Source organism: Leguminivora glycinivorella, chromosome 6 (genome assembly GCF_023078275.1).
Source record: "Leguminivora glycinivorella isolate SPB_JAAS2020 chromosome 6, LegGlyc_1.1, whole genome shotgun sequence".
In the NCBI taxonomy this organism is placed as follows: Eukaryota; Metazoa; Arthropoda; class Insecta; order Lepidoptera; family Tortricidae; genus Leguminivora; species Leguminivora glycinivorella.
Genome location: NC_062976.1, coordinates 26,154,493 through 26,169,982, shown reverse-complemented (window position 1 = coordinate 26,169,982; position 15,490 = coordinate 26,154,493). Strand labels below are relative to the sequence as shown.

At 36.7% G+C, this 15,490-nt stretch overlaps 1 protein-coding gene across 1 annotated transcript in view; it reads right to left on the bottom strand.

Annotated features, from left to right (window-relative positions):
- LOC125226881 overlaps positions 1 to 11,775 on the bottom strand; it is a 128,161-nt gene extending 116,386 nt beyond the window's left edge. Inside the window, exon 1 of the mRNA XM_048131039.1 lies at positions 11,592 to 11,775. The gene's annotated coding sequence lies outside the window, so the exon portion shown is untranslated. The remainder of the gene's footprint in view (positions 1 to 11,591) is intronic.
- Between the last annotated feature and the right edge of the window lie 3,715 nt (positions 11,776 to 15,490).

Here is a 15,490-nt window from a genome sequence, read left to right as displayed (position 1 = left end):
AGAGATATAATTTATATTTTTCAACATTAACGTAACGTTGCTGTAACACTGGCACTAACCATCTTATCGGCAACAAATCGAATACCTCAAATTCGAATAGAGCAGAGAAGCAGCATATAATCTATTAGATATTCCGTTTGCGTGCGAATCTTCGATCTGGCTGATTGTCAGCGCCTGACCTTCTGTATAAACCAATATGCCCTGTAACGATATGCTATGAGGTATTAAAATTGCTTGGCTAACTGTTTGCAGATAGGTTAGAATGTAAATGTTTGAAGGAACTGTCAAACGTCCAAGTAGGGCGCGATAAAATATTAATAAGGCGATTGTTCGGTTCTTAGGAATTATGATAAACTTTACTCTACCGAGGATAAGGACAATTGCCTACATAGAATAACGTTTTAATACACGAGATAGAGCGCAACGTTCGATAATTTACTCCGTAAAAAATATTTGAACTCTACACAATAGCTTCAGCTTATTTTGACAAATCAATTGACATACTAGTTTTACCTATACTTACCTTTTCTACGCTACATATTAATTATCAAAAACAAATATTGTCACTGGAATCAGTCCTCACTTCCATTTTATGAGTTAATTTTGATTTTTTGAATTATTCAATAAAATGATAACCTTTGTTAATATCTGTGAATACCTGTTATTTAAACTATACTGAAATATTCACATAGTTACTGTTCTATTACGTTGCGACAAAACACTAAAAACTCCCGTTAATTTAATACACATGAGAAAGACGAACAATACAAGCAAAACCGTCTAGAGTGGGAAGCGAATCCCACACTCATCCAAAAAAGGTCTTAGTATACTATAAAACATACAAGCATATACGTCCTTTTCAAATTACATTTACTCTATAGAAAGAGTCCCACGGCTCAAATGAGTCGATACATTGTGTGGATGTCACAAATACACATAAAAGATGGTATGAAATCGAGGCGTTTTATGATATGGGAAGGAATAATGGCAGCAGAAATACTAGACCGTGTGCAAGGAAGACAGCACGTTCGTAATACTGTTTATGTTCGTAAAGAATCGAAGGCATGTGACATCGATAAAAGTGGTACGATCAGATATGCAAAATGCGGATAATAATATGAGAAAAAAATAGCGATATACTCAGAATTTCCTTAAAGTCAGAAAAATGTAAATTATTTTCCTTCCCTGAGTGACCAAGGGTACATGGTTTATTTTTAAACAATTTAAAATTAATTGTTGAAATTTTGTTATTGTGAAATCACACATGTTTTTATCGAAATAAGGATGTCAAAGAGGAAAACTTTTGTTATTATTTTCCGGCTATCACTTTATAATTATGGAAATTGGAATAAAATTAATTGCCTAACAAATTAAAAAATACTCAATTCGTTTTGTGTAGTAGGTAATGCTATTACTTAAGCGACATAATAGCATGATTATAGCAGGTTCTTATTTATATGGTGTTTAATAACATAGACGTATTATAAGAATGTTAACAAACAGTGAGTCAGATTATTATGCTTATTTATCTATAAAATAATCGTTCATTATCGCATACTTTTCTACTAGTTTTTATGGAGCACCGAGTGTCAGAGCCCATACAAATGGCTGCTTCACACCATAACACTGCTGGCGCAGTAGCAATATCGATTTATCGATAAGTTTCCTTCCTGATACTCAGTCATCACTTCGGCGTGTAAGCGAGATAGCGCTATGTACAGATATAGCTATATCCCGCTCGCACGCCGGAGCGGCGTGCGGATAACGTGAGAAGGTAATAAAACATGAGCTTATGAATTTTTATCGACCCTTGAGCCGACGTCGGAGGTAAAAGTTGTTCCTGAAGGACAGCTTTTATAACAAAGTATGTGACCATTTCCTATTTTGTAAATATATATCTATGATCTGTTTTCATCTTGAACCGCACTATATCACACAACTATCGGGTACTTAGGAACGTTTATGAACAAAAACTGTATGATAAGTGTTTAGTCCTACTCTAACTAGATAACTTTGACTGCATCGTATAGGTATAAAGACAAAAAAATCTGAAGCTGCCTGTGCTCTAAATGTTGAAGAACCTTTCAACTTTACTGACCTTCGTCTTTTGACACCCATGAGAACAAAACCGCATGAAATAACTCAACAATGCCATATTACACTAAATTTTACTTAATACTGTTATGACTGTAGCAACACTGCTCGACTCTCATAAAAGCCTTTTAAAATTTTATTTTCAACCATATTCTCTCTTCGTAAATTCCAAAATTAGACTATAAATTCTCCATAGTTGTTTTGCCACGAGCACAATTTTTGACGCTTTGTGGCGAACGATACGCAACAGACTCTGTCGCACCAATATATGTAACGATAGAGAGATATAAGTACGATGTGACATCGATCATAACGACTGTACTCTTGCTTATATAGGCCCAGTGACAATTAGCGTTGAAAACGTGCGCTTACGCTTAGAAAGTTAATCGCTCAAATTTCGGGACCAAGTCTGGTAATTGCAGTGGTTTGGCCGTATTGTTCTATTCGGTAAGGTGCCATGGATTACGTCGACGCACGCCACGCAGCTTTTCTAAATGGAAATATGGTTTTCAACAGTTTGTGAATCACTCACAGCCGTTATTATTATTTCGTTTTGAAGGTTGCCGGTCGTCCTTCCATAAATGACCCAAGTATTTGATGTTCAGGTCCAATTAAAAGTAAACATTAGAATGAGCCTAATATTTCTCTTTTTCTTGATAATAGCCGTGTTTTTTTCTACTAATTGTCTTCATCTTTAACTCAAAATACTCAAATGAAAAGCTTAAGCAATTAAGATCTTTGTCACTGCGGCGCCGACGAGCCAGATCCAAAGATCGCCAATCGCTTGTTAAATCAATCAACTAACTATCAGTTAATTGACTAATTACCCCAATTGTCTCTCAATTACTCCGTCCTTGTCTATCGTCTCGGTTCCAACAAACAGTTAGTGCAAAAAGTTCGGTGCGACGAAATTGATGACATTATTTTGAATCATCCTCGTTCGTTCTTTGATGTTATTTTTCATGAGTTCTTGTGTAAAATAAAAGCTTTTTTTATAGCTGGACTAATTGCTAGTCTTCCATTTCTGCGAAAATAAACAGCGGCTTGTGAAAAAATAGGCTAATAAACCTGAAACTTTGAAAATATGTCGTACCTAAAATAAAATAATATGCTTCTGCAAGTAGGCCTCAAGGGGCTCTTTTACAAGTCAATACAAGTAGATTCATCATTTACATTACATAAAACCAGTTTATGCTACTTGTCTCTTCCTACATATAATAAGAATTACCCTACCGTACATTATTTCATTGCTCAGTCACCTAAATTTTATTAATTCTTCTAATACCTAGTTATAATTTCTATCTAACTTTTAAAATTTGGTAATAATTTTGTATTGTTATGTTTGATCTGGAAACATTGCCAAGTTTTTTAATTACATGCTTGTAAAACTTGCGCTAGATCAACACAATATCAATCAAAGGTAATTAATAGACACAGTTGTACGAGTAGAATGCTCCGAGGAACGGTTTCGTAAGAAAGTAACAAATACTTGATAAGACGATAAAGCCCACGCCCCACGCCACGCTCGACAGTTTGGAAAGAGAGACAGTCGGTGAGATAAGAACGACATTATTAAATATGGAGATAAAGTGATACATATTCTATACGACACTTGGTTTAATTAATTATTGAGAAAACAAAATAGACAAAAGAAATATGAAAGCTCTTTTTAAGTGTTACTTTTTGAAAGGTACTTAGTAGGTTTAAGGATTGAGGAAATAAAATGTTAAACATAATACTTATTGAAGTAAAGCGTCATGAGATGTAATCACGTCTTACCACTTAATTAAATACAAGAATGGTCGCAACTTCCTTAATGTTATTACTTAGTAAATATTTACATTTACTTATGGGAATTAAGTGGATAAGCCACCTATTAAGCTTAGGCATATATTCGTCAAAAACGATTGGAATTGTTACTTATCTAATTACTTCCCATGAATAAAATATAAAGATTAATACGTGGATAATTTAAAAAATTACATCATCGCTCTGAAATCTGAATAAATAAGAAGAAATGTGTTATTATGCAATACGACACCATCAAGCATACTGTAACTGAAATATCGTGTCCGACTCTCTAACTTTCATATCACTTCAGTTCTACGTATACATATAACGTTATCAGTCGTTATCACCACGTAGTAATTTATGTCGTACAGCCAGTACAGGCTATTCAGGTTCAACAAATAATCGTATCAATGTTTCCTTGCATAACATTTGTTTAATAAATGTTACACAGATAACTGTCTTTAACAGTAGAATTAATAGAAAGAGCGAGTACTTTGCTAAAGTTGTTAAATAGGTAAATAAGCTGAAACATTTCAACCAGTTGAATGCCATTCGATCAGACATCTCACTATTCATCTTAGTCAACATTTTCCAATGTTGTGCAGAGAGTAAGGGTCCCCCCACATCTAGCGTCTTGCGAGCGTCGCGTCGGGCCAACTGTATGGAAAAAGACGTCGCGTCGACGCGACGTCAACGCGGCGTCAGGCTTTGCCCATACAGTAGGCCCGACGCGACGCTCGCGAGACGCTAGATGTGGGGGGACCCTTACTCTCTGCAAAACATTGGAAAATGTTGACTAAGATAAATAGTGAGATGTCTGATCGAATGGCATTCAACTGGTTGAAATGTTTTTCAGTATACAGCAGCAAGAATATTAGTAGCCAAAACGTACATCCATCAAACAATAATAGTACTCTCGTCAAATTCTTAAGACCTCCGACTTCTACCATATTTCATTGGTCCTTCCTACGCCAAAACTTCCCTATTTTAAATATACCAAGTATACTTCTATGGTAGTACGAGAAAGGTCTTTATAAAGTGGTTGAGATGGTATCAGGGCACCGGACCGTGGCGCCGTGCTCATTTGTTTCAATTGTCGACAGCTGCGTACTCCAAGACACAGCCTAACCCTTTCTGAACCCTATTGTATAAAGACAGGGTACACTATTGATCTGATAGATGATCTTCAATGACACGTACAGACAGACCCTCCGGATTTGTCCAGTGTCCGGCGTCAGTAAAGGATGGACTTTAATTTGAAATGTAAGTGGTAATGACATTGTTATTTGGAGAAGCTTCGAGATACCTATCTCTTAATAAAAAGAATGGCAAATCCCACAGATACTTTGAATTCTTTAGCCACAACTGAAATATTTTTATACGTTTTTGAATTAAATTTGGACAAACGTTATTAAGCTATTAATAAATTAAACCGTAAATAGATTTTAAATATTCTCAAATTTGATAGCCCCGTAAAATTGGGTAAAATCTTTTCGATGTATATTTTCCGACATCATAAACTTACTTACTTACTTACTTACTTCACTGGCTCAGCGACCCAAAAAGGATCTTGGCCTCCGACACAAGAGATCGCCACTCTGCCCTATCCTGCGCCACTTCACGCCAGTTGGGTACACCAAGTGCGGACAGGTCTTTCAGGGCTTCCTCGCACCAGCGATATCATAAAATTAGATTCCGACATCATAAAAGCATCCAAAAATACAAGCTACGCTCAATATGCTCCCATCCCGGTTCTTTGTAACTGCATAAAATTAATCTAAAACCCAACAGTCTAACACACCGTTTTGTAAACATCGGAGATTTAAGCCCGCCATTAAACGATGACAAGTAACTAATTAAAACAAATGTACCGGCGAGACCGAATGACGATGATTAATGTCTATGTGTGTGGCATCCAAGACTGTCTCCAAACACACCAAAATTGACAAATAGATTATATGCATTCATTCACCCAAACATGCTAAACATTTTAAAAATAAAGAACAAAATGTAGGTGTTAATTTTGGAACCGTTATCGTATATCCCGTATCAACAGTCCAGAGGGTTTAACCCATTTGCTATGTTTGCAAGCCAAACCCGTTATCTGCTTTGGGCAAACTGTAGTTAAATTCTTATCATCCAGCCTTGACTGCCAGCATCCGTTAGTCCAAAAAACTAACCTTATCAAGGACATCAAAAAGAGATTTCTACGAAATTGCTCAAAACAATCAACAATACAACGAAAGAATTTCTCAAGGTTTCTTCAACCTCTGCACACTCGTTCATACCGGTTTGCAACCTCGCATTTCATTTTAATTAGAATAAATTCTCATAGCAATTAATTGTTGAATTAGTGCTTTCTGATCCAAACAATACGGTATTACTTAGCAAATTCGGATCCTTTACCGTTAAAACAATGAGGGTGAATTTTGTTTACTTTCACAAATTGCGATCATGAAAGCTAGTCTCTAGTTTATTTATCTTTAATTTCACCACTTTCTTGCAACTTAGTCTTAAGATAGTTCATTAGTGATAAACAACTGAATATTGAAGACGTTCGTGACAATTCGCTTGAACGCGTCTCAAGAATCGTGCAGGAAAAAAACAATTGAAAAACGTGTTAATGCTCTCACGGTCTTGAGATTAGACGATTGGAAAGTTCGTTTTTCCTTTTTTCCGAATCAGGGGGCATCGTCCAGGAATGGAATGCCTAAGAGAGGATCTGCTCCGAATAAAGCCACCGGGTGTAACAAAAAATGTCGCGAGTCATTGTGTACTTAATATACGGCGTTACTTCTTCAATTACCGCTTTACGCCGAGGAATGCGTCTCCAATATTAACAATGATAAACAGTTTTCATCGAAAATATGCCGTCCGATCTATGTAATTTCACAGTGTTTAGATAAGAATTCCGGTGTTCAATTGTTCAGGCAGGTTTATTTATGGCATCGACAACTGTTACAATGCTCACGAAACGGGAGCTATATGCATGTACAGCGTAAACAGTTTCACAAAACAACGCATACCAAACATTTCAATAACTCGTTTTACTGAGACAGTAATAAATAACATGAAACAAGTTTTAAAAATAAAACGTCAAATTTAGAACAGTAACTAACTCAAGGAGATGTCAATCATTGTCGTGAAACACTTTAAAACAGGTGCTGTTAATTATTTAGAAAACATCTATTTTCCAGCTCTGAAACATCTTATTCTCGTAGTTTGTTTAATTCAATGCTTTCCTTTCCACAGTTTCTGCCGATGCAATATGGTATAAATGATTGGTCCATACGTCTGTGGACACACGCAGTTTCGCATTCCTCCGGCGCTCACGCTAGATCGCGTGAGGCGTGAACGTGGTGTTTAGCGCAGGATTACCAACAAACTTTCGCTTGTCAATCCGAGTTTAGGAATGGAATGGTACCACAATCTCCTAAAAGTTCTCTCTTCTTGCCCACAATTTAACTCGAACACGATCCATCGTAGCCATCACCGTCGATGTTCCAACTAAGCAGGAATCTTTTCCTAATCGTGTTTGGAGATCGTGGACATCTCTCATTCGATCGATTATAAAAGGTCAAGGTTCGACATTCAGCCACAGATCATGAGCATGGAACTAATGAATTAAAGTAATGACGACCATAAGTAGGTTTTGTCAAAAAGACACGACATTTGTGACTCATCGGTCAATAGCTATTGACCGTCATCGGCGCACTCAAGTTCTCGGAAAATCTTAAGTGACCGGACGACACTGATTGGTAAAAAAATTTGCATAACCTTTAAAGGAATTTCAATTTCGCAGATTTTGATCTGTTCACCAAATTTTGGCGAGAGAAACCATGCATCTTTGTAAACAGGGATGACATCGTATGTCTTAAGATTGTCGACCTCGTCGTGCATGCTTGGAAAAGAGATCTATTAAATTCACCAGCCGCTGACAATGTTCTGAATGTCGCAAGAACCACCCACAGGCGTGGGAGCCGCGATCATTGTGCACTGTTCACACGAGCAAGTCTGCGTCTCTGCTGAATATCGAGCATTGTCCATCCTTGCGCAACCAGAGATTATCGAGAACTGAACCACTTTAATCATAAATTTGGACATATTAATTGCATGTAATTGTGCGAAACAGAACCAAATCATTATATTTCCCAGCAGTTCTCGAAAAGTTTGTACAAAAATTAAGGAAAAAGTTAAATTTGTTTTTATTATTTCTTTTTGTTACCAAGATTTATTTCATGAATTGAGATTTTAGTAAGTTTTGGTCATTAAGGTTCTCTAGTATTTACATTTCCTTTATTATAATTATAACAATTATCCTGTATATATCTTACGAAAGTCGACTTATATCACTAAATGATGGTAACAAAATAGAATCAATTAAAATTTGCTGACGTGGCTATGTACAAATTATTCGGGAACTGCTCTTCCAGTATCCATGAGAACTTAAACGCTACAAGAAACCTTTAAGGTGACATTACCATTAGGAGTAGGTACTTATCCAAAGTCCTTCCTTATTCGCTCAAAATAAAGATGTTTATTATTATGACTTATGAAGTACGATTGCGTCACTTATAAAATAATAGATTGTAAAAAGAAAGCCCGTTATGAAAATAGACGACAGACGACTCTTATCGTGTTCTTCAAAATTAGTCGTAATCTGTGACCGGGTGTGAGAAATAATAAATTGAGTCATTATCACGTTAGCGTCAACGCTTGATTACAAACAGTTAAGTAATTTAAATATTTGAGGTTGCAGCACGCAGCAGAAATGCAAGAATCCGAAGCTGGGCAAACAATCTCGGAGACTTCGTCGAAATCCTATGCAAGCGGCCAAGTCCTAAACAAACACGCATTACGGCCTAGCCACGACAATGGTCTAAGGCGTCTTGCGGCAGCGGCAAGCGTTAAGTCACAAAAACAAAAACGCAGCGCGCGCGAGGCATGCCACGACCTTGCCGCTGTTCGAAATCGCGCGCGGGTTTTTACGGGCCTACCCGCGGGAGCGGCGCGCGGGGCGGCGCGCGACTCAAACAACTGTAGCGCCCCGCGCGGGCACCGCCACGACATTACAGCGGCGCGACCGGCCTAGGCGGCTAGATGGGGCTAGCGATTCTGCGCGAAACAAAATATTTTGTTTTTATTATGAGCGTCTTGAACCCAAAACCTTTATTTAATGAAAATTGAATTGTACTTTCGCGTATGTAGTATGTAATAATGTTTTAAAACATATTTTTGTATAGTATTTATTCGTATTTACTGTTAATTTTTTTCTAAGTGTTTATTTATATTAAGTATCATTTAACTAGCCATAAAATAAATTCCATGTACTTAGTCATCACACATATTCTCTTGTACAAGACGTAATTGACTAATTAAAGCATTCTATGCACGTTAGAGTCATATTCGACAGTAAAAAACATGTTTTTAAATATGAAAACGTTCTGGCCGCTCCTAGGCCCTGCCGCCGCTTCTAAAAGTACGTGGCATGGCTAGCGCCCGCGCGCGTTTCCCGCGCAGCCCAGCCGCCCCGCTCGCCGCCTTAGACCATTGTCGTGGCTAGGCCGTTAGCCTCTGATCCAAATTTGAGCGACCACTGTTGTGATAACACTGAAACCGAGACTCACTAACTAATATTTGAAGACGCAAGATATCATAAACCGTAAAAAAACGTGATCTTAACTCATTTTTATTAACTATTACCTGATGTGTGTTCATAGCTCTAATGTGCATCGTAAAGTTTTTGCGCTAGAGTAATTGTTTAGAAAATGGATCAACGAACTGATTACTGTCATTGTTTGAACAAGATGCGATTTTTACTGATGTTACAAAGATGGCAATTATAAACGCTCACTCTCTGAGTAATTTACATTTAATAGACGCTGTTATAATTACATGAACACCATTGAAACATCAGGTACAACTAACAGTATTTGCGTGTTTATAAATCGATAATAGGATTTGGATAATTTCGAATTACTGAATGATCCATCGTCCTGTTAAATAATCACCGGCGAGAGGCGTAATAACTCAATCGTGTCAAATTAGCTGCATGGAGAATTCCCGCAGCAGTCGGAGGTATGCACCTACATAATCCAATCAAGTGGGTGGAGCAACGACCTCGGTAATTAACTCCATGAGCTGAGTGCAATCAGTTGGTATATCTTATTATGTTTGTAAAAGTGTTAATGAAGAGAAGATGCTAAAAGACAATATACGGTAGTTAAATTTGTTTTAAGTGTAGATACATAAAACAATGCTGCTTATTGTGGTTAGAAGTTAGAACTAATCGATATAATATAATTATTACAATAAAGATTCTATCGAAAATTTCTTTGGCAGTTCATAATTATTAATTTTCCAGCAAAATCGTTATTAAACTTTTGTGTTCGTGCACTCACTTGGAAGATACAAATCTCAGTGAATGGTTAATAGAATGGGTGGGCGATCTTTGACAATAAGATGTGGCATCGCCTTTTGTAGTTTTTGCAGTGTTTATATCAAGTGAAGGCTTACCGGATTTATACTCACTATGTTTCATTTTAGAAGCACCGCAAAGCCTTTGTGGTGTTTTTCTTCGTTACCGCTATGGAATTTAATGTTGGAAGTGTTAATATTTTTAAAATAAAAAATGGCATCGCTGGAGTGGTTTTTAATAAAGAAACGTAACAGTATAACATAGAGGAAGAAGCAGTTTTCTTTATGAATCACAGAAAAAGGTGTTTCGTATTTTGTTCGCGGCGGGAGCTTTTTACAAATTTTACGGTGACTCATTATCCGCGACCTCCTTAACTGTTGAATCGCTGTTCATCTAAATATTAGTAAAACTGTACTATTTGACAATATAATTAATTCATATCGTCACTACTTTTAAAAAATCTCGTAGCTCACGCTGCTCCTCAAAGTTAAAACGCAGAAGTCTCTATACATATGCATTCCATACATACTTACTACAATTTTCTTTTCACTGACAGATGAAGGTACAAGTTTTTTTTAAAGTAGTGACGATATACTTAATAACAACGGTGATCTTAAGTTCAAATTTTTAAAACAATTATTAATATCATCATTAAGTACTACAACTACTCAGAACTATTTTTATTGTTACATTAGCGACTTCTTAATCATTTGTTTATATCTTACAACAAGGCAAGATCTTTATCGAATACAGAAACAGGATAGATGAATAATAACTCGCAATTTGCAGCAAGAATAATAATTATAACGACCGCCAAGAATCTAGACGTTCGTAATCATTATTTATTTTCCCGTCCCAAGATGGTCGAGATCTAATTGTCTCGACTTCTTGAGCGTCAACAACTGGGCGAGACGACGTTTTTGCAATTTCAGCGATGGCAAAGACGTCAGTTCCCAGGCAGTACGAGTATGACCTATTTATAGTAAGGACTTGTACTAAACCAAAGTTGTTTAATAAGATGTCATTGAATCCACTTGAGGAAAGAGTTTACAATTTTAAAGACCCCATAAAAAAATACGCAAGGCTTTAAAGATCTCATAAAAATAAAGATGAACCATATCGACTACAGTGATATGGAACGTGAATTAAATAACGGTAAAGGACTATAAAGATGCGTGTGGTCTGTCAATCAAAAAGTTTCGAAAACAATAGACGATAAAAACAATGCACCATAAAAAGATGAAGTCTTAAATTTAAACAAACCAAGTAAGAGCAAAGAAGTTTTTACCTTACTGAAAATCCAGAAAGTACACAATTATCCAAAGCCCTACAGGGCAGTCACAGAACACATCACAGAATCCTAGCACTTCACTGGTCGATCGTTCGGTGCGCGCGAGTTTGCGGCGCGGCGCGACAGTCGCGAGACGGGCAGCGCGCGTGAAGGTTCGGCGCGGAGTGGCGGGAAACTTGCGCGAGTTGCGCGCACGCAGGACGCGTTTGTTTTGGTTCGCCGGGTCATGGATACAAACAAACATTTGAGATCAGTATCAGTATCATTTTGATTAGAAAAGTTAAACATTTTCGTCAAGTAATTGTATTTCTTGCGGGTTCTTAAGAGCAAATCCAGATTTATCTGGAAATGTCATACTTTCAATATTTCCACATAGCTTACTCTGCCTCATCTACATAGTATACAAAAATTACTTATTTTATGAACTTCTATAAAAAGGAAATTATTATAATAACCTATAGTTTTTGGAAATGCCTCTGTTTTAGTAGATACATTAGTTTACACATTACACGATTTACGTTAATTAGGTACCAATTTTGCTAGTTTCATTACCAATTTTAATTACGTACTCCTATTGTTTATTTATAAGAATTGGGGCAAACAGTAGTCCCTCAATTAAAAATCGTTAAATCGGTCAGACGTCAATCTGCCATTAATTATAGACTCATCATTATCAGACATCTTTAATTGATTACCAGTTAATCCGTCGACGACAGGTTCTCTATCTATCGACTTAATTATGAGCCGAATTCTCATTCGCAACGCAAGTAGTAGTGCGGTTGAATAAAACCATCGTAACATGACACTTATTAAACTTTTAAGATTGTTTGAACACCTTCACCAAAAGGAACTGTTTCGCGAAAATGAATTTAAAATTACATCCCACGTTGTTTTTGATCCTAAATAGCTGGTTTAAGCTATCGTGTTCTCTAGCACTTGCTCTTGTTAACCAACTTTAGGATTGATATTGACACTCGTTAAGAGTTATTTATTTCTTCATCACTCTACTCTGTACTATCCCTATGCCCGTGATTATAATGACTGGAAATTTTACTACCCATCATTTTGAGATTATTAAAATGTTGGGAAGTAGTTTTGAATGTAGAAGCGTCCTCCACAATTTACCCGTGCTTGGCGGTCTCCTTGTGATTAACACTAACACCATCGCGTTCGTGGAATTCGTCGATTATCGAGTGGGTAAGATTAAGACATTTGTATTTCGGATTTCGGGTCTCAAGGCTGTAATAACGGTGCAGGTTACGTCAAGATGTGGGCAGCGCTAAATAAACATTTCCTTCTGAATATTCAACGTTCATGTGGGATTATTAGTGCCTTTTAACCTTTTCACACCCACTTGATACACAAATGTAACAAGTTTCTTGCATTTACCTGCCCATTTTCTAGTTTGATAATTTTACATTAGAATATCCACATCAATAGTAAAATGGTTGAACATTTCTAAAATAATTTCTTCCTTAGTCAAATAAATTGTGACCAGTAGGAAAACAAAAAACACGCAGCATGTTCTACTTAGTTTTCCTAATAGTCAAAATATCAATCTCGATCCAAAACCTCTTTAAGTATTATCCCTTATTCAAACGTTAATAATGATGACACTTGACCATTTACAGGATGACGGGCAATATTGAGCAGTAGCTCAGCTAACACAAAATAACATAAAACAGCCTGAAGAGTGAAGACTTTTATCATTGATCCGCTGTAAGAAAACTTTTTAGCCTAATGGCAAAATAACGCCCTACACCCACTTCAACGAACATGGTTCCATTTTAATCGCTAAGTAGCATGCTGTAACAAAACCCGCAGTTCTTGCGCTAAAGTAGCTTCCGACTCTTCACTTTCCTCGGCCACGGAGCATGACTCCAACCTTGCAAAAAGCACGTGCTACAGCCATTTCCTTTTCCTCGCCGAAGGTGTAAATTATTGCAACCGGCTCACGTGCCCGATAACACGCCATGCTTGTTTATATAACTGCGGTCAAACAAAGTCAAGTTTACTTTATTCACGGGAAACAAATCTTTCTCAATGAACATTTGTTTCGTCATAAATATGTGTATGATTATTAACTAAAATGAAAATGTTACCTGAAAGAGAATTCCTTAAAGTTTTAATACACTAATTGAATTTTGGACTAAGTTATTTACCCTCATTACACCATCATTTACAAATAGAAGTTGTGCGTTTGTAAAACATTTTGTTATTTGGTTAAATGTAATAAGATTTAACAGTAAAAACGAAAGTATCAACGTAACACTTGGTTTAAACAAGTTATCGTAAGGTTTCAACAGTTTCAGTGTCTTCTTCGATGAAATGCCTGTGGCTTACCGCAGGGTTCTCCCCTGGGACCACCGCTATACATGTTACGTTTAAAATTATTTTATTTTCCAGTCACCGAGCAAACCACTTTCCCACTACAATATTGGGTATCAATATTTATTCAAGGTGTTATTTAACTTACAATGTTTAGTACCAACTAATACATGTTGACATAAGCTTTTTCAAAAAGTTACCATTCTGCGATGAAATTAACGAATTCAAACAAATAATGAAATATTTAGTTGACATTGATTTGGTATCAATAATATAAACCTATCTTTAAGATTGAAGATTTGCCTAGAAGATTTAAGTAGAAGCTTTTTAACATAAGAAATTTATAATATAATAATAGTATTTTATGCAACTGGTGGTTAAAAGAGGTCAAAAAAGGTGAGTGGCGTGGGTAACAATTTGAGGCGAAGCCGAAAATTGTTAATAAAGACGCCACGAGCATTTTTTGACTCAGTTAAACACCGTTGCATACAATACTTTTTCTACGACCAAGCACTTATTTTGAAAGAAAATTATAAATCAACAAATACCTACTTTCAGTCATCTTAGTTATCTAGTGGACCGCCTACCATTTTGAATATGCAGTTTGAGTGCAAACATGAAAATAAAACTGTCTATGGTATGGTTCTTTGAAGCCTGGCCACTAAGACGAATCGAGCCATTTGAATGCGATTCGACGCGTCACCAATGAACGCAGCAGAAAACGAAGGAGTCTCGACTCTGCGAATTGGTTTGTTAAGTTGGTAGCAATGTATTTACTGAACTGTAACAGCTATATCGTGCTACTTCTACTAAATGTTTTCAGGGTATAGACTAGATAGACTTGTCCTGACATCTTTTATGTAGGGTTTTTAAGTTCTATGCACGACCTTGTAACTCACGAATAACAGTACGGGAGTAGAAAAAAAGAATTAAACGTTCGCGGTAATTTTGTTAACAAAATTACCGCGAACGTTTAATTCTTTTTTAATTTGATAAAAATAATATTTGTGGTCCTTGGCAAGGCCAACGGCCTTAGTCAGCCAATGCACTAAAATTGAGCTTCTTGAAGGAATCCAGCCGTGACCGCATAATCAGCACACGTGTGTTCAAGGCGCGGTCATATGCCACTGGCTCCGTACAAAAGCGCCGCGGTCCGACGCGTGCGCAATTAACTTTGTTTCGTCTTAAACGAGTCGGAACTATGTGCCTACGGCGAAAATATAAGTATCGTTATCTGCTAATCTGCTTCATCACTCTTGTCGAGCCGATGAATAGGAGTCAATACAAGAAAACACAGAAATGGAACGCGATAGGTTCTCAAGATTTTTGACGATTTTTTGATTAAAAATCGTTAGGTAACTACCTAACTACATATTTTATGGATGTCAGCAATAATTTTATTAAATCATGCAACTTACAGTAAGTTTTCCAATGTATACTTTTTTCAGCATATGTTTCTTGTCTATTAACCCCTTATTTTCAGCATCTTTGTCTTGCGGTCATAAATGATATCACTACCTGTATGTAATCGATATATCTATTACACATCTTGTAGCGACTAATCTGAA